Genomic DNA, 27,841 nt, shown 5'->3' on the forward strand with positions numbered 1-27,841 from the left:
AGCAGAAGAAACAGTAAAAGATACAGTATTACAAACAGTAATAGAGAACATTCATCATGGTTGGCCAAAAGGTTCCTGTCCAAAATATTTTCACATAAGGTCAGAATTGAGTGTCGCAAGTGGACTACTACTAAAACAGAACAGAATAGTCATTCCACAGGCTCTACATCAAGACATGCTCAAAAGGATTCATGAGGGACACCTCGGAATTGAAAAATGCAAAAGGAGAGCAAGAGACACTGTTTATTGGCCTGGCATAAATAAGGACATTGAGAACATGATAGGCAAATGTGAGACATGTCAGAAACACCAAAACAAACAAGCAAAGGAACCAATGATAGTAGCTGACATACCAACAGCACCATGGCAAAAGGTTGGTATGGACCTTTTTCATTTAAATGGTAAAGACTATCTAATAGTGATTGACTACTATTCTAACTATCCTGAGATGGTGCTGCTCTCAAGCACCACAGCAAGCAGTTTCATAATGCATGTGAAATCCATCTTCACCAGACATGGAATTCCCAGGATTGCCATTAGGAACAATGGTCCGTGCTTCAACTGTAAAGAGTGGCAACAGTTTGCAGCACATTATGACTTTCAACACATCACATCCAGTCCTTTGTATGCTCAGTCGAATGGTAAGGCAGAGAAAGGTGTTCAAGTTCTCAAGCAGCTACTGAAGAAAGTGACAGAAAGCAAGTCTGATCCGTATCTCACCCTGCTGACCTACCGAGCCTCACCTTTAGACTCTGGTTCTTCACCTGCTGAACTCCTAATGGGTTGCAAGTTGCGTACCACGCTACCCTGCTGTGCAAAAGAAAAGCAGTGTAAGGAACTGAGACAGAGACTTCAACTGTTAAAGCTGAAACAGAAATCATACTGTGGCACGGTGGCATAGTGGTTAGCACTGTTGCCTCACAGCGCCAGAGACCCGGGTTCGAATCTGGCCTCGGGTGACTGTCTGTGTGGAGTTTGCACATTCTCCCCGTGTTTGCGTGGGTTTCCACCGGGCACTCCGGTTTCCTCCCACAGTCCAAAGATGTGCGGGTTAGGTTGATTGGCTATGATAAATTGACCCTTAGTGTTAGGGGGATTAAATACGTGGGGTTACGGGGATAGAGTGGGATATGTGTTGGTGTATGGGTTACGGGGATCGGGTGGGATATGTGTCGGCTCGATGGGCCGAAATGGCCTCTATCTGCACTGTGGGGTTTCTGTGATTCTGTGATACTATGACAAGTCATCCAAAACTCTGAAACCATTGACAAGGGATGATGTTGTCAGGATTGAGGATCCGGTGCATGGAACAGGAAAGCTACAGTTCTTGAGGAAGTAGGACCAAGGTCATACACTGTTAGAACTGAGGAAGGACAGATTCTCAGGAGGAACCGCCATTCCCTCCTAAAAACACAAGAGACTATCGAAGAGCAAATCGATGACAATCACAGAATCACAGAAACCCCACAGTGCAGATAGAGGCCATTTCGGCCCATCGAGCCTGCACCGACACATATCCCACCCGATCCCCGTAACCCCTACATCAACACATATCCCACCCTATCCCCGTAACCCCACGTACTTAATCCCCCTAACACTAAGGGTCAATTTATCATAGCCAATCAACCTAACCCGCACATCTTTGGCCGCAACTGAATCTTGTCACTCACCACCAGAACAATCTAACACAAATACACATACAGGCTCTCATGAAAACACATCAGACTTACCTGTGCTGAGAAGATCCACACGTGAAGTAAAAAAGCCTGATAGACTTAATCTTTGAGTACAAAGAAAACTACATTGAAAATGTATTGACTGTTGAAGATGTTTATGTTGTTATTGATTGATATTGATTGATACTGATTTTGTTTAACCTCAACGAAAGGGGGATGTAATGATCAGTAACCTGTCATTCTGGAATGGTACACTAGGTGGTGCTGTATGTATATAAGAGTGGGCTACCCACAATGCACTAGGCTACCCACAAGGCAGCAGTCAAGATGGATGCCTCTACAGATACTGTACCTAGTCCACATGTGCTCAATAAAGTGTCTCGCAAAAGCTAGCTGTTCTTAATAAAAACGACTAATTATTAATGAACATAACACGTTTAAAAACGTTTGTTTTGTCTTGGATTTTGGAAGCATGTGCGAATAAGATTGTGCTCCAAGAATTGAAAAAAACTTTGAACTAATTTAAGTTTAGCTGGTGTGTAAAAACTGAGAAGAGCAACAAAAAGTTTGTTTAATAAAAGATTAAGTTTCAGTCTAAGATTTAACCTTGGAGTCACGGTTGCTGTGGTGAAATCTTCTAAAGCAGTTTGATTTGATAAGAAAATATGATGTAATTTACTGTTTTCTGCAAGAATGTGCTATTTTGTTTTGTTTCTCTGTCCATAGTTTTACAAAAGATAAGCTTCTGCCTTAAGTTACAGTTGCCAATGTGCTTGGAAGAAAATTAATTTGAATGTTTACAAGATCTGGATTAAATTGGAGTTATGAGATTAATTAACCTATTAAAACCAGACTTTCATTGTGGCCACAGTGAAATTTTGGTTGGTGTAAATTTGTGTAGACCGCATTGAATAAGATAACTCCGCTCCGCAAGAACATCCGATAGTTACAGAGTTCCTTACAAAGACTTACTTAGCTTGTGAACTTTGCTCAATCCCGTCCTTCTTCACTGTCCATATTACCTCCGTGTTCGTGTTTAGTTAAAGTGTGAAAACACAACTGTCTTTCGATCAGGAAAGTTCTTTTTTTTGATTTACGTGAATTGACGCAGTTGCGTGCATTTGATAATGTTTTGCTCCACCTTCTTAAAAATCCTGCAAAGGAGTTAACCCTTTCCACTGACAGCTGTTTAAGTTCACCAAGCAACAACTTTAGTATGAAATCTAAAGATATTGGACATTATTAAATTTACGTTTCTTAATTTTAAGTTATTATTTCACCACAGTGACAGAGGGAAAATTAAGATTTGATAAATTAACCCCTTGGGCTCTAAGCAGAGTCACAATGGATTCCCTTCTTTCTTTTGTTATATGGAAGTTACCTTGTAAACTAATTGCAGCACTTCTGTCTCTAATGTTAAAAACACTGTTTAAGCTATCTAGCCTAAGAATCACTTGTTTCTGAAATTGGAAATGGAAGATAAATTGATAGAGATGAAATTGAATATTGACAAAACCTGTCAGTTCAACTGTACTGCTATTTGGATTTTGGGATAATTTTGAAATGACAAAATGGACTCAGGCACTATATATTTGGTTACTTTTGGGAAAATAAAAGATCCTCTAAAAATAATGATAATAAAATGTGTTAATAACTTGGATCAAGTGAGAATGTTTGATCTATGTTTTCTATCTTAAATATTGTACTGGACAGTAAAGTTTTTCCAGGACTCATGAATAAGATATGAATGGTAATTAAAGGAAAGTGATTGAGATTGTAAAATTAAAACAGGAGAATTACACTACTGAATGAGAACTTGCAAAATGCTCTCAGGCAGTTTAAAAGAGCAGAAACAAAACTGAAAATAAAATCAGTCTGAACTCGATGACCTGAAACAAGAAGAAAATAATTTGAACGACTGCTTACTAAATCTCCAGGTAGATTGCCAGACCAAGGAAGAACTGGTTTCAGACTTGGAGAATAAATTAATGAAGTCAAAGCAGAATGAAAATTCTCTTGCCTCCCTTCTAGCTGAAAAGGAAGATGCTTTACTTGAAAAAGTTGACAGGTTAAAGCAGTTTTCGGAAAACATTGAGAAAAGTCAGGCAACAATAGAGACCGTGGAAAAAGAAAAGTTGAATCTTGAGAATAACTTTAAGCAACAGATTATGCTTTTGGAGAGCCTAATAGCTGAGAAAACTGCATTAGTGAAAGCACAACTACAGGAAAGAGCACTTCAGGAGAAAGAAATGGAAGAGATTAATGTAGGGCTAGTTACTGCTAAAAATCAGCTTGAAATCAAGCAGGCTGAAGTGGCCAGGTTACAGGCAGAGGGCCAAGAGCTCAGCTCAAAGCTTAAATAGCAGCAAGTAAGACCTTGAAAAAGTATTCAGCCATTAGACGACTACAATCTTTTGATAAGATACCTGAAAGTCCGAGAAAGGCTTGTATCGAATGGCATGTGTGGCATGATATTGAGATACCGGCATGAGTGTGCAAATGTGATTTGTTACATATGAGGTAATTGCCATCCAGGAATGTATGGTGAATCTGCACTGAAGAACAGGTCTCAGACATGCTCAGTTACTTGACAACAGCAAGACATGAAAGGGGTAATGTGGCTCAGGAGAGCGAGACAACTTTTAAAGCATACTCCATTGAGAAACTATCTAATTAATGAAACAATCAGAATAGAGTTAAACACATGGGTACCTGTTAGAGGGATTAAAGTTGAAGTGGAGAGTTGCATGGGATCTGGATTGGTACAATCGAGGGCTAAGGAGAAATCATGATTAGTAAGAATTATCCACAAGATGGATACGAGCAAAAGAGAGATCTGGAGAATCTTTTAAATCCATGATTTGTTGATTAGATGTTGAACTGTAATGTATTTGATATGATTGTAAGACTGAATTTAACTGTGACTGTAATAATTGTGTTTTGTAGGTAACAGAGCGTGGGGAAAAACCAGTATGAATCCAGTATGAGGTGATTTTAGTGGTGCCTCCTGTGTCACTACTACTGCAATTACCATGCTTTACGGGTCTAACAGGACCTGTCTCATCAACCAACACGTTTTTAAGTATGAGCTACACAATTATGTGGCACAATTCAGATACTCGGATATGACATTCCCCTGTTGTTTGTGGGTTTCAGTGAGCTCATGATGCGACTGAACTCCTCCTTAAAGCATTTTTATGTTTTGGAGCAAGACAACTCGAGAATAGATATTGAAATTGACAGCATAGGGGACAACTCACATTGATTGGGTATTGGGCTTAATACATCAGCACACCCTTAGGTTTGTATTATTTCACATGCTGTGGTAGTTATCCAACTTGTAATGCTAGTGTATTTGATATATGTAACGTGTGTAGTAAGACTTTGATACATAAGCCAATTGGGTACTCATGCCCATGACTGACAAGCACTAACATATTAATTGAGCACACCGAAAGAGAAGATCCGAAGCAATGTAGAGGAGACCCCAGGCGGGGTAACATCAGGAAAGATAGAAGAAACAGAGGGGTCCCAGGTGGGGCAGAATTGGAACACCGGAACAGTGAATTGAATTTGAGTAAGGGGTCAGAGGTTGCTCCTTCTCCTCAAAGGAATGGACTGTAAGGAAGGGAGAAATCTTCAAGACTCCCTACTAACTAACGCCCAAGTTGAGAGAGCAATAAGAGCTGGCTAGATTAGTCAACAGCCGATTGTGAGAAGTCAATAAAGAAATAACTATTAGATTCAAAGATGGGTTTTAATTCTTAGACCAGGGACTGACAACAGGCAAGCGGAAAAAGATAGCACAAATGCCAGCAAGGTCGAATATCAAGCATCAAAAGACAAATAGAAATGGTAAGGACTTACAATTGTCACTATAGTTGCAGTATTATTTTGTGTTATAATGACGGTTCTGAAAGCATGCTGTAGGGCAGCTGTGTCCCGAATAGTGCCGGTTGCTACAGTTGATATAATCAATATTAAGCCAGAAACCGAACAGTTAATGCGGGATAATGAACTGATAGCGATAGTAACATACATGTAAAGTTCTTTAGTCATTTGCACAGACTACCACGCCTAGCACAACAAGATAGACAGAGGGGAAAGACGAACTTAGGTACTAAGTTTAAGCCATCAGTTAGGAGTAATCCTGGGGATGGTAAAAGTAGAAGAGAAGTTGGTATCCCTAGCCAAAATCTAAATTTGGTGCAGGACCAACAGGAGGGACTGAAGGGGTTAAAATGAACCCTCTCAGAATAACAACTTTCTTTTATGAAAAAGACTTTCTCATGTGAAAAAGACTTTTGTGCTACTTTCGCTAGTTTTGCACAAAGGACAGTGTGTAGAGAAACTTTGCAAAACAGAGATAAGATGCAGCTGTGGGACAAGACAGAATGTGTGTTAAGCGATAAGAAATGTGCTGCTTTAGCTAAAATTTGTAGACACAGCAGAATATAGGGGTCATGGGAATTTGACCTGTAACCAAAGGCATAGTAAGATGTAACTAACCTTTATTAATACTGAAAAGAATCCATGTGATCAGGTGATTATTGTAATACAATGTGATCAGGTGATTATTGCAATACAATGTGATTGGATGAAAATAGAATAAAAAGCTGTACCAACCAAGAGAGAACGAGAAGGTGCTCGCACAGACCGCGGGGTCTGAGACACTTCTCCCAGAGGATAGATAGAGTTCTCTGCAGCCGAGAGCGAGAGTCCCGAAGGCTGTGTTGCCTGCCCAGTGCCAGGGTTAAGGACATCTCCTCTGGACTGGAGAGAAACTTGGAGTGGGAGGGAGAGGATCCAGTTGTTGTGGTCCATGTTGGTACCAACGACATAGATAGGACAAGGAAGGAGGTTCTGCTGAGGGAGTTTGAGCAGCTAGGGGTCAAATTAAAAAGCAGAACCACAAGGGTAATAATCTCTGGATTATTACCTGAGCCACGAGCGAATTTGGCTAGGACAAATAAAATTAGAGAGTTAAATGCGTGGCTCAAAGACTGGTGTGGGAGAAATGGGTTTTGCTTCCTGGGACACTGGCACCAGTACTGGGGCAGGAGGGAGCTGTTCAGTTGGGACGGGCTTCACTTGGCCAGTGCTGGGACTAGAGTCCTGGCGGATCATATAACTAGGGCTGTAGAGAGGGCTTTAAACTAACTAGTGGGGGGGAGGTTCCTAGAGAGCAAATAATACAAATGACAACAGAGAAGGTCATCGACTTAGGTCGCAGTGGGGAAATTAAAAACCAGAGCATGTCAGGAAGGGGCAGAAGGTATGGAGTAAAAGGTAAAGTAATACAAAGGGCAAAAGCAGGAACTAAGTGTCACAAAACATCTTTGAAAGTTCTCTATCTGAATGCACGTAGCATTCGTAACAAAATAGATGAGTTAATGGCACAAATAACTACATATGGGTATGATCTTGTGGCCATTACAGAGACATGGCTGCAGGGTGACAATGCCTGGGAATTAAACATACCAGGTTATTTAACGATCAGGAAGGACAGGCAGGAAGGAAGGGGAGGTGGGGTGGCTATGTTTATAAAGGAAGGAATCACTGTAATACAGTGAAAGGATATTGGGTCAAAAGATCAGGACAATGAAACAGTTTGGGTGGAGGTAAGGAATAATAAGGGGAAAAAAACACTAGTGGGCGTAGTCCATAGGCCTCTGAACTGTGGCAACTCTGTTGGATGGAGTATCAATCAGGAAATAGTTGAGGCTTGTAATAAGGGAACATCTGTAATTATGGGGGATTTTAACTACCATATTGGACAAATCAAATTGGGCAGGGCTGCCTTGAGAACGAGTTCATTGAGTGTATTAGGGATGGGTTTCTTGAGCAGTATGTAACTGAACCGACCAGGGGGCAAGCAACCTTAGATTTGGTCCTGTGTAACGAGACAGGATTAATTAAAAATGTCCTAGTAAAGGATCCCCTTGGAATGAGTGACCATAACATGGTTGAATTCCATATTCAATTAGAGGGTGAGAAGGTTGGATCTCAAACAAGCGTGCTAAGCTTGAATAAAGGAGACTATGAAGGTATGAGAACGGAATTGAGTAGAGTGGATTGGGAAAATAGATTAAAGGGTAAGACGATACATGATCAGTGGTGTACATTTAAGGAGTTATTTTACAACTTCCAAAAAATATATATTCCACTGAGAAGAAAAGGGTGTAAAAGAAAAGACAGCCATCCGTGGCTAAGTAAAGAAATTAAGGATAGTATTTGACTAAAAACAAGGGCATATAAGGTAGCCAAATCTAGTGGGAGGATAGAGGTTTGGGAAAACTTTAAAAGACAGCAAAAAATAACAAAAAGATTGATTAAGAAAGGGAAGATAGATTATGAAAGTAAATTAGCAAAAAATATAAAAACAGATAGTAAGAGTTTTTATAGTTATATAAAAAGAAAAAGGGTGGCTAAAGTAAATGTTGGTCCCTTAGAGGATGGGACCGGGAAATTAATGGTGGGAAATATGGAGATGGCAAAAACACTGAATGAATATTTTATATCAGTCTTTACAGTAGAAGACACTAAGAATATCCCAACATTGGACAAACAGGGGGCTAAAGGGGGGGAGGAGCTAAACACGATCAAAATCACTAAGGAAGTGGTACTCGGTAAAATAATGGGACTCAAGGCGAATAAATCACCTGGACCTGATGGCTTACATCCTAGGGTCTTGAGGGAAGTGGCGGCAGGGATTGTGGATGCATTGGTAATAATTTTCCAAAACTCCCTGGACTCGGCAATGGTCCCGGCAGACTGGAAAACTGCTAATGTAACACCCTTATTTAAAAAGGGCAGTAGACAGAAGGCTGGAAACTATAGACCGGTTAGCCTAACATCTGTGGTAGGTAAAATTTTGGAGTCCATTATTAAGGAGACAGTAACAGGGCATTTGGATAATCATCATTTAATAGGACAAAGTCAGCATGGTTTTATGAAGGGAAAGTCATGTTTGACAAATTTGCTGGAGTTCTTTGAGGAAGTAACATATAGGGTGGATAAAGGGGAACCAGTGGACGTAGTGTATTTAGACTTCCAAAAGGCATTTGACAAGGTGCCACACAAAGATTATTGCTTAAGATAAAAAATCACGGGATTGGGGGTAATATTCTGGCATGGATAGAGGATTGGCTATCTAACAGAAGGCAGAGAGTTGGGATAAATGGTTCATTCTCAGACTGGCAATCAGTAACTAGTGGTGTTCCGCAGGGGTCAGTGCTGGGTCCCCAACTCTTTACAATCTATATTAATGATTTGGAGGAGGGGACCGAGTGTAACATATCAAAGTTTGCAGATGATACTAAGATGGGGGGGAAAGTAGTCAGTGAGGAGGACGTAAAAAACCTTCAAGGGGACATAGACAGGCTAAGTAAGTGGGCAGAGATTTGGCAGATGGAATACAATACTGGAAAGTGTGAGGTTATGCACTTTGGCAGGAAAAATCGTAGAGCAAGTTATTATCTTAATGGCAAGAAACTGGAAAGTACTGAAGTACAATGGGATCTGGGGGTCCTGGTGCACGAAACTCAAAAGGTTAGTATGCAGGTGCAGCAAGTGATTAAGAAGGCCAATGGAATGTTGGCTTTCATTGCTAGGGGGATAGAATATAAAAATAGGGAGGTATTGCTTCAGTTGTACAAGGTATTGGTGAGACCGCACCTGGAATACTGCGTACAGTTTTGGTGTCCATACTTAAGAAAGGACATACTTGCTCTCGAGTCAGTACAAAGAAGGTTCACTCGGTTAATCCCGGGGATGAGGGGATGGACATATGAGGAGAGGTTGAGTAGATTGGGACTCTACTCATTGGAGTTCAGAAGAACGAAAGGCGATCTTATTGAAACATATAAGATTGTGAAGGGGTTGGATCGGGTGGATGCAGGGAAGATGTTCCCGATGATGGGTGAAACTAGAACTAGGGGGCATAGTCTTAGAATAAGTGGCTGCTCTTTCAAAACTGAGATGGGGAGGAACTACTTCACTCAGAGGGTGGTAGGTCCCTGGAACATGCTGCCCCAAAAAGCTGTAGAAGCTACATCATTACATAAATTTAAAACAGAAATAGACAGTTTCCTAGAAGTAAAGGGAATTAAGGGTTACGGGGAGCGGGCAGGAATTTGGACATGAGTCTAGGTTTGGATCAGTCATGGCCCTGTGGGTAGCGGAGCGGGCCCAAGGGCCGTGTAGCCTGATCCTGCTCCTATTTCATGTGTCTAATTCTGTTAGATGCAGGAGATGGTTCTGTGATCGTGGATTGGCAGTTAGGATCAGATCAGCCATGATCTTATTGAATGGCGGAGCAGGCTTGAGGGGCCGATTGGCCTACTCCTGCTCCTATTTCTTATGTTCTTATGTTTTCTGTTTGTTTTTTTTCAATAAACTGCATCTTTTTACTTTTACACGGTTTAGATGCAAATTTATTTTCACCACAACAAGTTGGCGCTGCGAGCAGGGTACTTCAGAACTGGAAGACCACCTGCACCAGTGAACGGGGCGAGTAGTCAAATCTTGACCGTCCAGAAATTGGATCACTCAGAAGGGCGGTGTGACAGCGACGCAGTACCAAAAGAATCTGGTATCCGTGACGGGTGAGAGATGCAGTTTAAATAGTGGATAAGTTTGAATAGTGGTTAAGTTGATTGACATCTGATGTGTTATTTCGGAATGTAAATGTCTCGAGGACCCATACTGAGCCGGAATTAAGAGGGCAATTGGGCCCCACATGAAGGCCAGAGTTAGTTGGGAATCCGAGACAGACTAAAAGTCTCTCTGTTGTATTGCAGGACGCGACGTATGGTATTAATGTATTAACGGCTACAAGTGAAATAATCACCTCTGACAGCGAGATAGTTACAAGTCAGGACCGCCATCACTAGTGGTGGATGATAGGTAGACCTCTGAGAACGAGTTACTAGGGAGGACCGGAACGCGGTAGTCTAGTATCAAAAATAATACATTATGACAGAAGGCGGAGGCCCAGATTGGGGACCGCCGGGCTCATTGAGTTGGCTGTATGCTGACGATCAGAAAGGTTTGATAGATAAGATGAAAAAGGATGGATGGGATCCGTCTAAGGTACCAGTGTACCAATGAGAATGGTGGGAGACACAAAAGGGAAGTAAGACAAAGAAAGCGGGAGTTTTATTGGTACACCAATTAGTAATGGTCATTCAAAAGACCGAGGAAATTAAAACGAAAATCTACAGGAGCAGGTGACAAAATTAGGGGGAAGAAAATTGGCAAAACTAAAGGATAAACAAAGAGAAAGAAGATGGGGACACCGATGAAAAAAGAGAAACTTAAAGTTTTACTGACATGGAAGTTATTAACATTTGTGCTGAGACAAATAAAACACATGGGCCCAGAAATTCAGTTGCGTTCGCCAGCCGTTAGCGCCATAAGAGGGGTAGATTTCGAGCGCTAGGCACTTAGCGCCCTGGCGCAGGCCGATCTGCACCTACGCCCAACTTCAGTTGACATTTAGCGCCGGCGCAAAGTGTTTGCGCCCGCTCAGCTGCGCGCGCAGCTTATGACGTCATTTCGTCGTGCAACGCTGTTTGTGCGCCCCAAACCGGAACTTCAGTGGCGCCCGCCCAATGTGGGCGTGGCGCTGTTAAGAACTGTGAAGTCGAACGCAGCAGAGGCCCTGCGGGCCTCGGGGAGCGCTAATTAAAGGGCACTCAGACTGGACTATAAAGGCCAGCCATTTTGCTGCAATGACTTTAGTGCTTTGGATTTCTGGACAGAGACCAAGGAACAGACCTTACTGATTTGGGACAACGTAGGAGAGGTATTTTTGGCTTCTGGCCAGAGCTTGGAAATTTGACTCATTGTGATTTCACTGTTTGCAAGTATATTATGGGGGCTGCATGGGGTTCCAACCCTCAGTTTCAGCATTATGTGCGAAAGGCTCGCAGACGCTGTGTGAGAGGGGCAGCCATGCCTAGACGCAGAGGGGCCATCAGGCGTCGGCAACGTAGGCCTTACCCACTCAGGGAATACCGCCAGCAGGTGTCCTATCTCACCATGACTGCCGCGCATTGTGTTAAGAGGCTGCGCTTCAGAAGGGAGGTGATTGCAGAGATCTGCCAGCTGCTTCACAGAGATCTGCGTCCACAGCTGATGTGCAGGACGTCTCTGTCGGTGGAAGTGAAGGTCACGGTGGCTCTGAACTTTTATGCAAGCGGCTCCTTCCAAGCCGCTGCTGGGGACATAGCGAACATCTCCCAGTTCGCCGTGCATCGCTGCATCCGGCAGGTCACCGATGACCTTTTCGCAAGGAGACACCAATTCATCTCCTTCCCCATGACCCTAGAGAGGCAGGAGCAGCGTGCAGTCGGATTTGCCAGGATCGCCGACTTCCCCATGGTGCAGGGCGCCATTGACTGCACGCATGTGGCTATGCGGGCACCTATCGACAATGCCGAGGATTACCGCAACCGGAAGGGCTACCATTCCCTCAATGTACAGCTGGTGTGTGACCACAGGCAGCGCATCCTATCTGTCAATGCCCGCTTTCCAGGAAGCAGCCACGATGCATTTATCCTGCGCCAGACTACTGTGGCTGACATGTTCCAGGCACAGCCTCCCCCAAGGGGATGGCTTATCGGGGACAAGGGCTACCCTTTGTGTACATGGCTCATGACCCCGCTCCGCGCACCCAGGACCCCTGCTGAGGAGGCATACAACGAAAGCCATCAAGCCACAAGGAACATCATAGAGCAAACGATTGGCGTCCTCAAGCAACGGTTCCGCTGCCTGGATCGTTCCGGCGGATCTCTACAGTATTCGCCGGATAGAGTCTCCCAGTTCGTCGTCGTTTGCTGCATGCTGCACAGCCTGGCTATTCGCAGGACTCAGGCACTGCCACCTCACGTTGGACCACCACCTCAGGAGGACGAGCAGGAGGACCATGAGGAGGAGGAGGAGGAGGAGGAGGAGTACCAGCCCAGGAGGGAGCCACAAGGTCCAAGGGCCGTCCGCCGGCGGCTTATTGAACGACACTTCTAGGCCCCCTCTCAGGGAATGGCTTGTGGCAATGAACGCACTTGAATGCAGCCGCTCCGCAAGCCCTCAGCCGGTTAACGCAACAACCACTTGAAACATGACACATGGACAAGCTGAATAAATAAAAAGCTTTATTTAACAAACTCAGGGCCCTTCCCACATGAAACACAAAAACAGACAAGACCCCCAAAAAACAGTCAAAAACATATCTCACTCCCACAACCTGCGGAGGAATAACAAAACTTGTCCATCCAATTGGCCTTCATCCTCGGCCTTACCAAGACAAACCCCCCCATACAGAACACAAACACCCCCATCTAAAAAAACATTTGCCTTCATCTTCGGCCTTACCAAAATAAGCCCCCCCCATACAGAACACAAACACCCCCATATAAAAAAACATCTGGCAACACACTCTACTTGGTGTGCCAAGAGGGCGAGTCCTTGTGCAGGCTTCTCCAGCCCCTGCCCGACCTGCTGCTCCGCCTCAACCTGGGCCCTGTGTGTGTTGCAAGGCTGGGTGAAGGCTCCTGAGGGGCACAATGCGTGACGGAAGATGCCCTTGGGGGTCGGCCTAGACGAGGTCCGGCCCTGGAGGGGCCGGCTGCTGACTGCTGCAGCTGTGGCTGGCCAGCATCAGTCTCTCCAGCAGCTCGTCGCAGCTTTGCTGGGGGAGTGGCAGTGGCGGCTGCAGCAATGGGGGCAAGCTGGCTGATGCCAGGCGCTCGCTGGTCGCCAGAGACACTGGCACTCGGCCGGGCTGGCACTGCAGCAAGCGCAGCAATCTGGTGAAGGCCAGACCGCTGTGCTGCAGCAGCGCGGCGGGTGCCCTGGCGATGCGTCCGTGACACAGCGAGTGTGGCAGAAGTGAGTGCCCGTACTGCCCTGGTCTGTGCCCGCATCAGACCAGCCAGTGTCTGCACGGCACCACTCATGAACTCTCGACTCGCGTCCTGTGCTGCCGCGAGTTGTTCGACACCCCTGGCCTGTGAGTCCCCGAAATCGGCCACACTATGAGCCAGGGACTCAATGGCCTGAGGCAACTGTCCCACAACCCCCATGAACTCGGTGTGGCGCCGCTCCGAGTCCACGGACATTTGATCAAGGAGGCGCACCTCCTGGGCGAGGACCATCTCCGGACTGGAGGCCGGACTCTCCCTCTGGGGAGAAGGCCGCCGAGCTGGCCGACCCTTCCCGCGTGGCTGGACGCCACTGGGCCCAGGAGCTACACCCCCCTGCAACACTTGCCCCCTCTGGGGAGAAGGCAGCTGTGCTGCCCGACCCTTCCCACGTGGCTGGACGCCACTGGGCCCAGGAGCTACACCCCCCTGCAACACTTGCCGCCTCTGGGGAGAAGGCAGCTGTGCTGCCCGACCCTTCCCGTGTGGCTGGAAGCCACTGGGCACAGGAGCTACACCCCCCTGCAACACTTCCCCCTGGCTCTCTTCCAGGCAAGACGTGTCCCCTCCATTGCCATCCCCTGGCGCGGATGAGGGTTCCCCCGATGTGCCGCCTTCCTCTTGGTCCTCGTCGTCCTCCTCTTCCGAGGGACTGACACTCGCAGCTTCAGGGACCTCCTCCTCACCAGCTGAAAGCAGGAAGGCACAAGAGTAGCTTTAGAGTGAGGACAGGGCATCAGCGAGGGAGGCATGAGTGGTGGCACTATGCGCATTGGTGGGACAGTGGCAAAGGATGTAGATCTGAAGCGCAAGGGGAACGAGAGAAGTCCAAACGGTCATGTCCTTACCATTGGGGCCCAGCACAGGGTCGGCATCTCCAATAGCAATGGGGCCAATCACCCGGGCACGCATGAGTCGAGCCACGTGCTCCTCCAGCTCACTGAGCTCCTGGAACTGGACACGGCCTCCCCCGGTGACAGTCCGGCTCTTCAGATTCTGCGCCAGCTTGGCCTGCAAGAGAAAGGACGGCCTCTAAGTACAGTGTGGTGCCCTGTTGTTGTGTGCACTGCCTCCCATGGTGGAATAGCTTGGCCAGTGTGGTGCCCTGTTGTTGTGTGCACTGCCTCCCATGGTCTAATAGCTTGGCCAGTGTGGTGCCCTGTTGTTGTGTGCACTGCCTCCCATGGTCGAATAGCTTGGCCAGTGTGTCAAGTGCAGAAAGTGCTATTGATGATCATGCCAGTGCCATAGCTGCTGGAGGAGGGCTGGCCATTAGGCCTTTGAGGTCCCTTTGCCCATAATGTGAGGTGCACATGCAAGGATGAGGAGGACACTGGAAAGGGTACTCACCCTGACCATCCGAGTGGGGTCGTTAAACTTCTTGCGGCATTGGTCACCAGTCCTGGGGACATCGCTGTTGGCTGTGACCCTCTGGGCGATTTCCCTCCAGGCTCTCCTGTACAGCCTCTTGGGAGCCTTCTTGCCACTGTCCGGGCACAAGATATCTCTGTTCTTCTCCAAACCCCTAAGCAGCACCCTCAAAGCATGGGCAGAGAAGCGCTGCGCTCGCTCACGGGCCCTCTGCATCGTTGCTGGTGCTATTTCTCTCCAGCAGCAGTGTTTAGGCCTAGCTGGAGGGCTGCAGTATCCAGGGCGTGGCAGCAGACCAACTCGACCCTTCCCCCTTTAAGAGCTGGCCGGCATCAGGGTGTCTGCTGTCAATCAAAACATGACCGCACCTGCGCTGCGCCCGGCCTCGGCGGTATGAGTCTGCACCGCCGGCTTAGCGCCTAAAGATAGGGGTGCAACGCCAATTTTAGCGCTCGCCCAAACTCCTTGACCAAAGCTACTGAATATCGGCGAAGTGGCCTCCACTTTCCGGCGGGCACAAACTTTAGCGCCCGCCCGACTTTACTGCCCTAAACGTGGCTATACTGAATTTCTAGGCCATGATTTGCTGAGTGAAAGGAACCTTAAAAAAATGCTGGAATTTCAGTTTGTGTGAAAGTTTTCCTGACTATGAATGTTTAAGAAGTTACAATATTTCTTTTGTCTAATTAGATGTTCTTTAAAAGAAAGATTCTGTTATGTGTGGTTTAGCTCCACCCACTTCTCTGTGTTAAAAGCATTAAAAAACTTTTGCCTTGTCTTGGATTTTGGAAGCATGTGTGAATAAGATTGTGCCCCAAGAATTGAAAAAAACCTTTGAACTAATTTAAGTTTAGCTGGTGTGTAAAAACTGAGAAGAGCAACAAAAAGTTTGTTTCGTAAAAGGTTAGGTTTCAGTCTAAGATTTAACCTTGGAGTCACGATTGCTATGTGTAATGATCAGTAACCTGTCATTCTGGAATGGTACACTAGGTGGTGATGTATGTATATGATAGTGGGCTACCCACGATGCACTAGGCTACCCACAAGGCAGCAGTCAAGATGGATGCCTCTACAGATGCTGTACCTAATCCACATGTGCTCAATAAAGTGTCTAGCAAAAGCTAGCTGTTCTTAATAAAAACGACTAGTTATTAATGAACATAACATGGTACCAGGATTGGTATGATCTGCTGAATATTGTGCAACATGACATGGAGAATTTGAAGGCACCAGAGCGTTTGAAACTCACAGGAAATATCGACTACTATTGGCAGACTTTTAAACAACAATTCGAACTCTGCATTGCTGCCATCGGGTACGGTATGAAGCCAGACGCAAGGAAAATAGCGTTGCTGCTCATGGTTGCAGGCCGACAGGCGATAGAGGTATTTAATACATTTGTATTTAATCCAGAGGAGAACAGAGAAAAATTAGACGATGTGCTAAAGAAGTTTGATACACATTGTTCTCCCAAAAAGAATGAAACCTATGAGAGGTACATCTTCTGTTCTCGGACACAGCAGCAAAATGAAACTTTTGATAGCTTTATGACTGATCTGAAACTGAAAGCACAGACATGTAATTTCTCTGAGCTGAAAGCATCCATGATTCGTGACCAGATTGTGTTTGGTATTCATGATAAAAAAAGTCAGGGAACGTCTGTTGAGAGAAACCGAACTAACATTGCAAATTGCTGTGAAAATATGCCAAGCCAGTGAGCTAGCTCGAAAGCACGCGAAGACTTTCAATGAAATCAATAATGATGCGATTGTAATGAGTGATAATGCTGCTGTCGGTGCTGTGTCCTACAAGGGGAAGAAACATGGGCAGAACAGAAATGAAAAGCAATCGGAGGATGAAATGTTTAATTGTAAATGCTGTGATTACAAACACCAGTTAAGACAATGCCCAGCATTTGGAAAAATGTGCACAAAGTGTAATGGAAAGAATCACTTTGCTAAACAATGCTTTTCAAAAGTAAAAACAAAGAAAGGGCACCGAGTTAATGTGATTGAGGACACTGATTTAAGTGAGACATGTTTTGTAGGAATGGTGTCATGTGACAATATCAAAAAGGATACAGAAAATGTGCAGCCCTCAGGAATTAACAATGCTGAACATAAAGTTAATGCAGTAACAGAGGACAAATGGATGATCCCACTGCAGGTAAATGGAGCATTAGTTACATTGAAACTAGACACTGGGGCAAAAGCAAACTTAATCAGTATGAGTGACATTAACAATATGAAAGAAAAGCCCAAAATACAGAAAAAGTCAGTACTACTGAAGGACTATAATGGACAGAAAATAGATAGCTTAGGTGTATGCAGACTTAAAGTGACAGTCAAAGACAAAGTGCATCATCTCATGTTTTCTGTTGTGTCTGAAGGACTTGATTCACTACTGGGTGACAAAGCTTGTGAGGACTTAGAACTGGTCAAGAGAGTCTACCGTATAAACTGTGCCATAAGCAGACCAGATGACTCGGTGGATTCTGTAGTGAATAATTTCCAGGATGTGTTCAAAGGATTTGGAGTTCTACCATTCACTTACAAGATCCAACTAAAGGAGGATGCTCAGCCAGTGGTACATGCTCCACGAAGAGTTCCAGCACCCCGCGTGACCGGCTCAAGAATGAACTGGACAGAATGACCACACTAGGAGTCATCAGGAAAGTCGAAGAGCCAACAGACTGGGTTAACTCCATGGTATGTGTAAAGAAAAAGAACAATGATCTAAGAATATGCATGGATCCAAAGGACTTAAATGCAAACATAAAACGTGAACACTACCAGATTCCCAAGCGAGAAGAAATCACCAGTGAAATGTCAGGTGCCAGATACTTTACAAAGCTCGATGCCTCACAAGGATTTTGGCAACTAAAACTGGATGAAGAGAGCACCAAATACTGTACCTTCAACACACCATTTGGCAGGTATTGTTTCCTCAGAATGCCTTTCGGGATAATATCTGCATCTGAAATCTTTCATAGAGCGATGGAACACATAATTGAAGGTCTGGAAGGAGTTCGGGTCTATGTTGATGACATCATCATCTGGGGCTCCACACTGAAAGAACACAATGAGAGACTGACTAAAGTGCTACAGAGCATACGCCGGAATGGACTGAAGCTCAACAAAGCCAAGTGTCAGTTTGGCGTCCAGAAAGTCACTTTCTTAGGAGATAATCTATCTGGTAAAGGAATAGAGCCAGATATGGAAAAAGTAAACGCCATACTCAAAATGCCCCGACCCACTGACAAAAAAGGAGTGCTACGCATCATGGGGATGATAAACTTCATTGGAAAGTTCATTCCTAACTTGTCAGCCAAGACAGCCTGTCTGCGAGATCTGCTACGTAAAACAAATGAGTTTGCATGGACAGAAATACATGAACAAGAGTGGATAAAGCTCAAAACAGTGCTGACAACCACATCTGTACTCACCTTCTTTGACCCAACAAAAAGAATCAAAGTGTCAATGGATGCATCAAAAGATGGCCTAGGTGTGGTCTTGCTACAAGCAGAGGGTGAAGATTGGAAGCCTGTTGCCTATGCCTCCAGGTCTATGACTGATACTGAGTGTCAATACGCCCAGATTGAAAAGGAATGTCTAGGCTTGGTAGTTGGACTAGAAAAGTTTCATGGCTACATATATGGACTTCCCACCTTCACAGTTGAGACAGACCACAGCTCATTGGTTGCCATCAAAAAAAAAAATCTGAATGAGATGTCTCCAAGGATTCAACGACTCATGATGAAGCTGCAAAGATATGACTTTGAACTGATCTACACACCAGGCAAATGCATAGTGTTAGCAGATGCACTATCCCGAGCACCCACAATGAGTCATGTGAGCTCTACTGAAGAAGACGTGGATGTTCATGTGAGTATGGTCACTGCTGCGCTGCCCATGTCAGACACAAAATCAAAGCAAATAGCAGAAGAAACAGTAAAAGATACAGTATTACAAACAGTAATAGAGAACATTCATCATGGTTGGCCAAAAGGTTCCTGTCCAAAATATTTTCACATAAGGTCAGAATTGAGTGTCGCAAGTGGACTACTACTAAAACAGAACAGAATAGTCATTCCACAGGCTCTACATCAAGACATGCTCAAAAGGATTCATGAGGGACACCTCGGAATTGAAAAATGCAAAAGGAGAGCAAGAGACACTGTTTATTGGCCTGGCATAAATAAGGACATTGAGAACATGATAGGCAAATGTGAGACATGTCAGAAACACCAAAACAAACAAGCAAAGGAACCAATGATAGTAGCTGACATACCAACAGCACCATGGCAAAAGGTTGGTATGGACCTTTTTCATTTAAATGGTAAAGACTATCTAATAGTGATTGACTACTATTCTAACTATCCTGAGATGGTGCTGCTCTCAAGCACCACAGCAAGCAGTTTCATAATGCATGTGAAATCCATCTTCACCAGACATGGAATTCCCAGGATTGCCATTAGGAACAATGGTCCGTGCTTCAACTGTAAAGAGTGGCAACAGTTTGCAGCACATTATGACTTTCAACACATCACATCCAGTCCTTTGTATGCTCAGTCGAATGGTAAGGCAGAGAAAGGTGTTCAAGTTCTCAAGCAGCTACTGAAGAAAGTGACAGAAAGCAAGTCTGATCCGTATCTCACCCTGCTGACCTACCGAGCCTCACCTTTAGACTCTGGTTCTTCACCTGCTGAACTCCTAATGGGTTGCAAGTTGCGTACCACGCTACCCTGCTGTGCAAAAGAAAAGCAGTGTAAGGAACTGAGACAGAGACTTCAACTGTTAAAGCTGAAACAGAAATCATACTGTGGCACGGTGGCATAGTGGTTAGCACTGTTGCCTCACAGCGCCAGAGACCCGGGTTCGAATCTGGCCTCGGGTGACTGTCTGTGTGGAGTTTGCACATTCTCCCCGTGTTTGCGTGGGTTTCCACCGGGCACTCCGGTTTCCTCCCACAGTCCAAAGATGTGCGGGTTAGGTTGATTGGCTATGATAAATTGACCCTTAGTGTTAGGGGGATTAAATACGTGGGGTTACGGGGATAGAGTGGGATATGTGTTGGTGTATGGGTTACGGGGATCGGGTGGGATATGTGTCGGCTCGATGGGCCGAAATGGCCTCTATCTGCACTGTGGGGTTTCTGTGATTCTGTGATACTATGACAAGTCATCCAAAACTCTGAAACCATTGACAAGGGATGATGTTGTCAGGATTGAGGATCCGGTGCATGGAACAGGAAAGCTACAGTTCTTGAGGAAGTAGGACCAAGGTCATACACTGTTAGAACTGAGGAAGGACAGATTCTCAGGAGGAACCGCCATTCCCTCCTAAAAACACAAGAGACTATCGAAGAGCAAATCGATGACAATCACAGAATCACAGAAACCCCACAGTGCAGATAGAGGCCATCCCACCCGATCCCCGTAACCCCTACATCAACACATATCCCACCCTATCCCCGTAACCCCACGTACTTAATCCCCCTAACACTAAGGGTCAATTTATCATAGCCAATCAACCTAACCCGCACATCTTTGGCCGCAACTGAATCTTGTCACTCACCACCAGAACAATCTAACACAAATACACATACAGGCTCTCATGAAAACACATCAGACTTACCTGTGCTGAGAAGATCCACACGTGAAGTAAAAAAGCCTGATAGACTTAATCTTTGAGTACAAAGAAAACTACATTGAAAATGTATTGACTGTTGAAGATGTTTATGTTGTTATTGATTGATATTGATTGATACTGATTTTGTTTAACCTCAACGAAAGGGGGATGTAATGATCAGTAACCTGTCATTCTGGAATGGTACACTAGGTGGTGCTGTATGTATATAAGAGTGGGCTACCCACAATGCACTAGGCTACCCACAAGGCAGCAGTCAAGATGGATGCCTCTACAGATACTGTACCTAGTCCACATGTGCTCAATAAAGTGTCTCGCAAAAGCTAGCTGTTCTTAATAAAAACGACTAATTATTAATGAACATAACACGTTTAAAAACGTTTGTTTTGTCTTGGATTTTGGAAGCATGTGCGAATAAGATTGTGCTCCAAGAATTGAAAAAAACTTTGAACTAATTTAAGTTTAGCTGGTGTGTAAAAACTGAGAAGAGCAACAAAAAGTTTGTTTAATAAAAGATTAAGTTTCAGTCTAAGATTTAACCTTGGAGTCACGGTTGCTGTGGTGAAATCTTCTAAAGCAGTTTGATTTGATAAGAAAATATGATGTAATTTACTGTTTTCTGCAAGAATGTGCTATTTTGTTTTGTTTCTCTGTCCATAGTTTTACAAAAGATAAGCTTCTGCCTTAAGTTACAGTTGCCAATGTGCTTGGAAGAAAATTAATTTGAATGTTTACAAGATCTGGATTAAATTGGAGTTATGAGATTAATTAACCTATTAAAACCAGACTTTCATTGTGGCCACAGTGAAATTTTGGTTGGTGTAAATTTGTGTAGACCGCATTGAATAAGATAACTCCGCTCCGCAAGAACATCCGATAGTTACAGAGTTCCTTACAAAGACTTACTTAGCTTGTGAACTTTGCTCAATCCCGTCCTTCTTCACTGTCCATATTACCTCCGTGTTCGTGTTTAGTTAAAGTGTGAAAACACAACTGTCTTTCGATCAGGAAAGTTCTTTTTTTTGATTTACGTGAATTGACGCAGTTGCGTGCATTTGATAATGTTTTGCTCCACCTTCTTAAAAATCCTGCAAAGGAGTTAACCCTTTCCACTGACAGCTGTTTAAGTTCACCAAGCAACAACTTTAGTATGAAATCTAAAGATATTGGACATTATTAAATTTACGTTTCTTAATTTTAAGTTATTATTTCACCACAGTGACAGAGGGAAAATTAAGATTTGATAAATTAACCCCTTGGGCTCTAAGCAGAGTCACAATGGATTCCCTTCTTTCTTTTGTTATATGGAAGTTACCTTGTAAACTAATTGCAGCACTTCTGTCTCTAATGTTAAAAACACTGTTTAAGCTATCTAGCCTAAGAATCACTTGTTTCTGAAATTGGAAATGGAAGATAAATTGATAGAGATGAAATTGAATATTGACAAAACCTGTCAGTTCAACTGTACTGCTATTTGGATTTTGGGATAATTTTGAAATGACAAAATGGACTCAGGCACTATATATTTGGTTACTTTTGGGAAAATAAAAGATCCTCTAAAAATAATGATAATAAAATGTGTTAATAACTTGGATCAAGTGAGAATGTTTGATCTATGTTTTCTATCTTAAATATTGTACTGGACAGTAAAGTTTTTCCAGGACTCATGAATAAGATATGAATGGTAATTAAAGGAAAGTGATTGAGATTGTAAAATTAAAACAGGAGAATTACACTACTGAATGAGAACTTGCAAAATGCTCTCAGGCAGTTTAAAAGAGCAGAAACAAAACTGAAAATAAAATCAGTCTGAACTCGATGACCTGAAACAAGAAGAAAATAATTTGAACGACTGCTTACTAAATCTCCAGGTAGATTGCCAGACCAAGGAAGAACTGGTTTCAGACTTGGAGAATAAATTAATGAAGTCAAAGCAGAATGAAAATTCTCTTGCCTCCCTTCTAGCTGAAAAGGAAGATGCTTTACTTGAAAAAGTTGACAGGTTAAAGCAGTTTTCGGAAAACATTGAGAAAAGTCAGGCAACAATAGAGACCGTGGAAAAAGAAAAGTTGAATCTTGAGAATAACTTTAAGCAACAGATTATGCTTTTGGAGAGCCTAATAGCTGAGAAAACTGCATTAGTGAAAGCACAACTACAGGAAAGAGCACTTCAGGAGAAAGAAATGGAAGAGATTAATGTAGGGCTAGTTACTGCTAAAAATCAGCTTGAAATCAAGCAGGCTGAAGTGGCCAGGTTACAGGCAGAGGGCCAAGAGCTCAGCTCAAAGCTTAAATAGCAGCAAGTAAGACCTTGAAAAAGTATTCAGCCATTAGACGACTACAATCTTTTGATAAGATACCTGAAAGTCCGAGAAAGGCTTGTATCGAATGGCATGTGTGGCATGATATTGAGATACCGGCATGAGTGTGCAAATGTGATTTGTTACATATGAGGTAATTGCCATCCAGGAATGTATGGTGAATCTGCACTGAAGAACAGGTCTCAGACATGCTCAGTTACTTGACAACAGCAAGACATGAAAGGGGTAATGTGGCTCAGGAGAGCGAGACAACTTTTAAAGCATACTCCATTGAGAAACTATCTAATTAATGAAACAATCAGAATAGAGTTAAACACATGGGTACCTGTTAGAGGGATTAAAGTTGAAGTGGAGAGTTGCATGGGATCTGGATTGGTACAATCGAGGGCTAAGGAGAAATCATGATTAGTAAGAATTATCCACAAGATGGATACGAGCAAAAGAGAGATCTGGAGAATCTTTTAAATCCATGATTTGTTGATTAGATGTTGAACTGTAATGTATTTGATATGATTGTAAGACTGAATTTAACTGTGACTGTAATAATTGTGTTTTGTAGGTAACAGAGCGTGGGGAAAAACCAGTATGAATCCAGTATGAGGTGATTTTAGTGGTGCCTCCTGTGTCACTACTACTGCAATTACCATGCTTTACGGGTCTAACAGGACCTGTCTCATCAACCAACACGTTTTTAAGTATGAGCTACACAATTATGTGGCACAATTCAGATACTCGGATATGACATTCCCCTGTTGTATGTGGGTTTCAGTGAGCTCATGATGCGACTGAACTCCTCCTTAAAGCATTTTTATGTTTTGGAGCAAGACAACTCGAGAATAGATATTGAAATTGACAGCATAGGGGACAACTCACATTGATTGGGTATTGGGCTTAATACATCAGCACACCCTTAGGTTTGTATTATTTCACATGCTGTGGTAGTTATCCAACTTGTAATGCTAGTGTATTTGATATATGTAACGTGTGTAGTAAGACTTTGATACATAAGCCAATTGGGTACTCATGCCCATGACTGACAAGCACTAACATATTAATTGAGCACACCGAAAGAGAAGATCCGAAGCAATGTAGAGGAGACCCCAGGCGGGGTAACATCAGGAAAGATAGAAGAAACAGAGGGGTCCCAGGTGGGGCAGAATTGGAACACCGGAACAGTGAATTGAATTTGAGTAAGGGGTCAGAGGTTGCTCCTTCTCCTCAAAGGAATGGACTGTAAGGAAGGGAGAAATCTTCAAGACTCCCTACTAACTAACGCCCAAGTTGAGAGAGCAATAAGAGCTGGCTAGATTAGTCAACAGCCGATTGTGAGAAGTCAATAAAGAAATAACTATTAGATTCAAAGATGGGTTTTAATTCTTAGACCAGGGACTGACAACAGGCAAGCGGAAAAAGATAGCACAAATGCCAGCAAGGTCGAATATCAAGGATCAAAAGACAAATAGAAATGGTAAGGACTTACAATTGTCACTATAGTTGCAGTATTATTTTGTGTTATAATGACGGTTCTGAAAGCATGCTGTAGGGCAGCTGTGTCCCGAATAGTGCCGGTTGCTACAGTTGATATAATCAATATTAAGCCAGAAACCGAACAGTTAATGCGGGATAATGAACTGATAGCGATAGTAACATACATGTAAAGTTCTTTAGTCATTTGCACAGACTACCACGCCTAGCACAACAAGATAGACAGAGGGGAAAGACGAACTTAGGTACTAAGTTTAAGCCATCAGTTAGGAGTAATCCTGGGGATGGTAAAAGTAGAAGAGAAGTTGGTATCCCTAGCCAAAATCTAAATTTGGTGCAGGACCAACAGGAGGGACTGAAGGGGTTAAAATGAACCCTCTCAGAATAACAACTTTCTTTTATGAAAAAGACTTTCTCATGTGAAAAAGACTTTTGTGCTACTTTCGCTAGTTTTGCACAAAGGACAGTGTGTAGAGAAACTTTGCAAAACAGAGATAAGATGCAGCTGTGGGACAAGACAGAATGTGTGTTAAGCGATAAGAAATGTGCTGCTTTAGCTAAAATTTGTAGACACAGCAGAATATAGGGGTCATGGGAATTTGACCTGTAACCAAAGGCATAGTAAGATGTAACTAACCTTTATTAATACTGAAAAGAATCCATGTGATCAGGTGATTATTGTAATACAATGTGATCAGGTGATTATTGCAATACAATGTGATTGGATGAAAATAGAATAAAAAGCTGTACCAACCAAGAGAGAACGAGAAGGTGCTCGCACAGACCGCGGGGTCTGAGACACTTCTCCCAGAGGATAGATAGAGTTCTCTGCAGCCGAGAGCGAGAGTCCCGAAGGCTGTGTTGCCTGCCCAGTGCCAGGGTTAAGGACATCTCCTCTGGACTGGAGAGAAACTTGGAGTGGGAGGGAGAGGATCCAGTTGTTGTGGTCCATGTTGGTACCAACGACATAGATAGGACAAGGAAGGAGGTTCTGCTGAGGGAGTTTGAGCAGCTAGGGGTCAAATTAAAAAGCAGAACCACAAGGGTAATAATCTCTGGATTATTACCTGAGCCACGAGCGAATTTGGCTAGGACAAATAAAATTAGAGAGTTAAATGCGTGGCTCAAAGACTGGTGTGGGAGAAATGGGTTTTGCTTCCTGGGACACTGGCACCAGTACTGGGGCAGGAGGGAGCTGTTCAGTTGGGACGGGCTTCACTTGGCCAGTGCTGGGACTAGAGTCCTGGCGGATCATATAACTAGGGCTGTAGAGAGGGCTTTAAACTAACTAGTGGGGGGGAGGTTCCTAGAGAGCAAATAATACAAATGACAACAGAGAAGGTCATCGACTTAGGTCGCAGTGGGGAAATTAAAAACCAGAGCATGTCAGGAAGGGGCAGAAGGTATGGAGTAAAAGGTAAAGTAATACAAAGGGCAAAAGCAGGAACTAAGTGTCACAAAACATCTTTGAAAGTTCTCTATCTGAATGCACGTAGCATTCGTAACAAAATAGATGAGTTAATGGCACAAATAACTACATATGGGTATGATCTTGTGGCCATTACAGAGACATGGCTGCAGGGTGACAATGCCTGGGAATTAAACATACCAGGTTATTTAACGATCAGGAAGGACAGGCAGGAAGGAAGGGGAGGTGGGGTGGCTATGTTTATAAAGGAAGGAATCACTGTAATACAGTGAAAGGATATTGGGTCAAAAGATCAGGACAATGAAACAGTTTGGGTGGAGGTAAGGAATAATAAGGGGAAAAAAACACTAGTGGGCGTAGTCCATAGGCCTCTGAACTGTGGCAACTCTGTTGGATGGAGTATCAATCAGGAAATAGTTGAGGCTTGTAATAAGGGAACATCTGTAATTATGGGGGATTTTAACTACCATATTGGACAAATCAAATTGGGCAGGGCTGCCTTGAGAACGAGTTCATTGAGTGTATTAGGGATGGGTTTCTTGAGCAGTATGTAACTGAACCGACCAGGGGGCAAGCAACCTTAGATTTGGTCCTGTGTAACGAGACAGGATTAATTAAAAATGTCCTAGTAAAGGATCCCCTTGGAATGAGTGACCATAACATGGTTGAATTCCATATTCAATTAGAGGGTGAGAAGGTTGGATCTCAAACAAGCGTGCTAAGCTTGAATAAAGGAGACTATGAAGGTATGAGAACGGAATTGAGTAGAGTGGATTGGGAAAATAGATTAAAGGGTAAGACGATACATGATCAGTGGTGTACATTTAAGGAGTTATTTTACAACTTCCAAAAAATATATATTCCACTGAGAAGAAAAGGGTGTAAAAGAAAAGACAGCCATCCGTGGCTAAGTAAAGAAATTAAGGATAGTATTTGACTAAAAACAAGGGCATATAAGGTAGCCAAATCTAGTGGGAGGATAGAGGTTTGGGAAAACTTTAAAAGACAGCAAAAAATAACAAAAAGATTGATTAAGAAAGGGAAGATAGATTATGAAAGTAAATTAGCAAAAAATATAAAAACAGATAGTAAGAGTTTTTATAGTTATATAAAAAGAAAAAGGGTGGCTGAAGTAAATGTTGGTCCCTTAGAGGATGGGACCGGGAAATTAATGGTGGGAAATATGGAGATGGCAAAAACACTGAATGAATATTTTATATCAGTCTTTACAGTAGAAGACACTAAGAATATCCCAACATTGGACAAACAGGGGGCTAAAGGGGGGGAGGAGCTAAACACGATCAAAATCACTAAGGAAGTGGTACTCGGTAAAATAATGGGACTCAAGGCGAATAAATCACCTGGACCTGATGGCTTACATCCTAGGGTCTTGAGGGAAGTGGCGGCAGGGATTGTGGATGCATTGGTAATAATTTTCCAAAACTCCCTGGACTCGGCAATGGTCCCGGCAGACTGGAAAACTGCTAATGTAACACCCTTATTTAAAAAGGGCAGTAGACAGAAGGCTGGAAACTATAGACCGGTTAGCCTAACATCTGTGGTAGGTAAAATTTTGGAGTCCATTATTAAGGAGACAGTAACAGGGCATTTGGATAATCATCATTTAATAGGACAAAGTCAGCATGGTTTTATGAAGGGAAAGTCATGTTTGACAAATTTGCTGGAGTTCTTTGAGGAAGTAACATATAGGGTGGATAAAGGGGAACCAGTGGACGTAGTGTATTTAGACTTCCAAAAGGCATTTGACAAGGTGCCACACAAAGATTATTGCTTAAGATAAAAAATCACGGGATTGGGGGTAATATTCTGGCATGGATAGAGGATTGGCTATCTAACAGAAGGCAGAGAGTTGGGATAAATGGTTCATTCTCAGACTGGCAATCAGTAACTAGTGGTGTTCCGCAGGGGTCAGTGCTGGGTCCCCAACTCTTTACAATCTATATTAATGATTTGGAGGAGGGGACCG

The 27,841-nt window shown here is 43.6% G+C and overlaps 1 long non-coding RNA gene across 1 annotated transcript; it reads left to right on the forward strand.

Annotated features, from left to right (window-relative positions):
* LOC147105960 (uncharacterized) lies at window positions 1-27,787 on the forward strand. The gene is made up of 3 exons (XR_015081304.1): window positions 1-5,531; window positions 10,104-10,282; window positions 23,500-27,787. It is a non-coding gene; the product is annotated as an uncharacterized LOC147105960 (long non-coding RNA).
* The last annotated feature ends 54 nt before the right edge of the window (window positions 27,788-27,841 follow it).

Source organism: Somniosus microcephalus, chromosome 16, assembly GCF_052327205.1.
Source record: "Somniosus microcephalus isolate GS21.2 chromosome 16, FLI_Smic_1.0, whole genome shotgun sequence".
Lineage (NCBI taxonomy): Eukaryota > Metazoa > Chordata > Chondrichthyes > Squaliformes > Somniosidae > Somniosus > Somniosus microcephalus.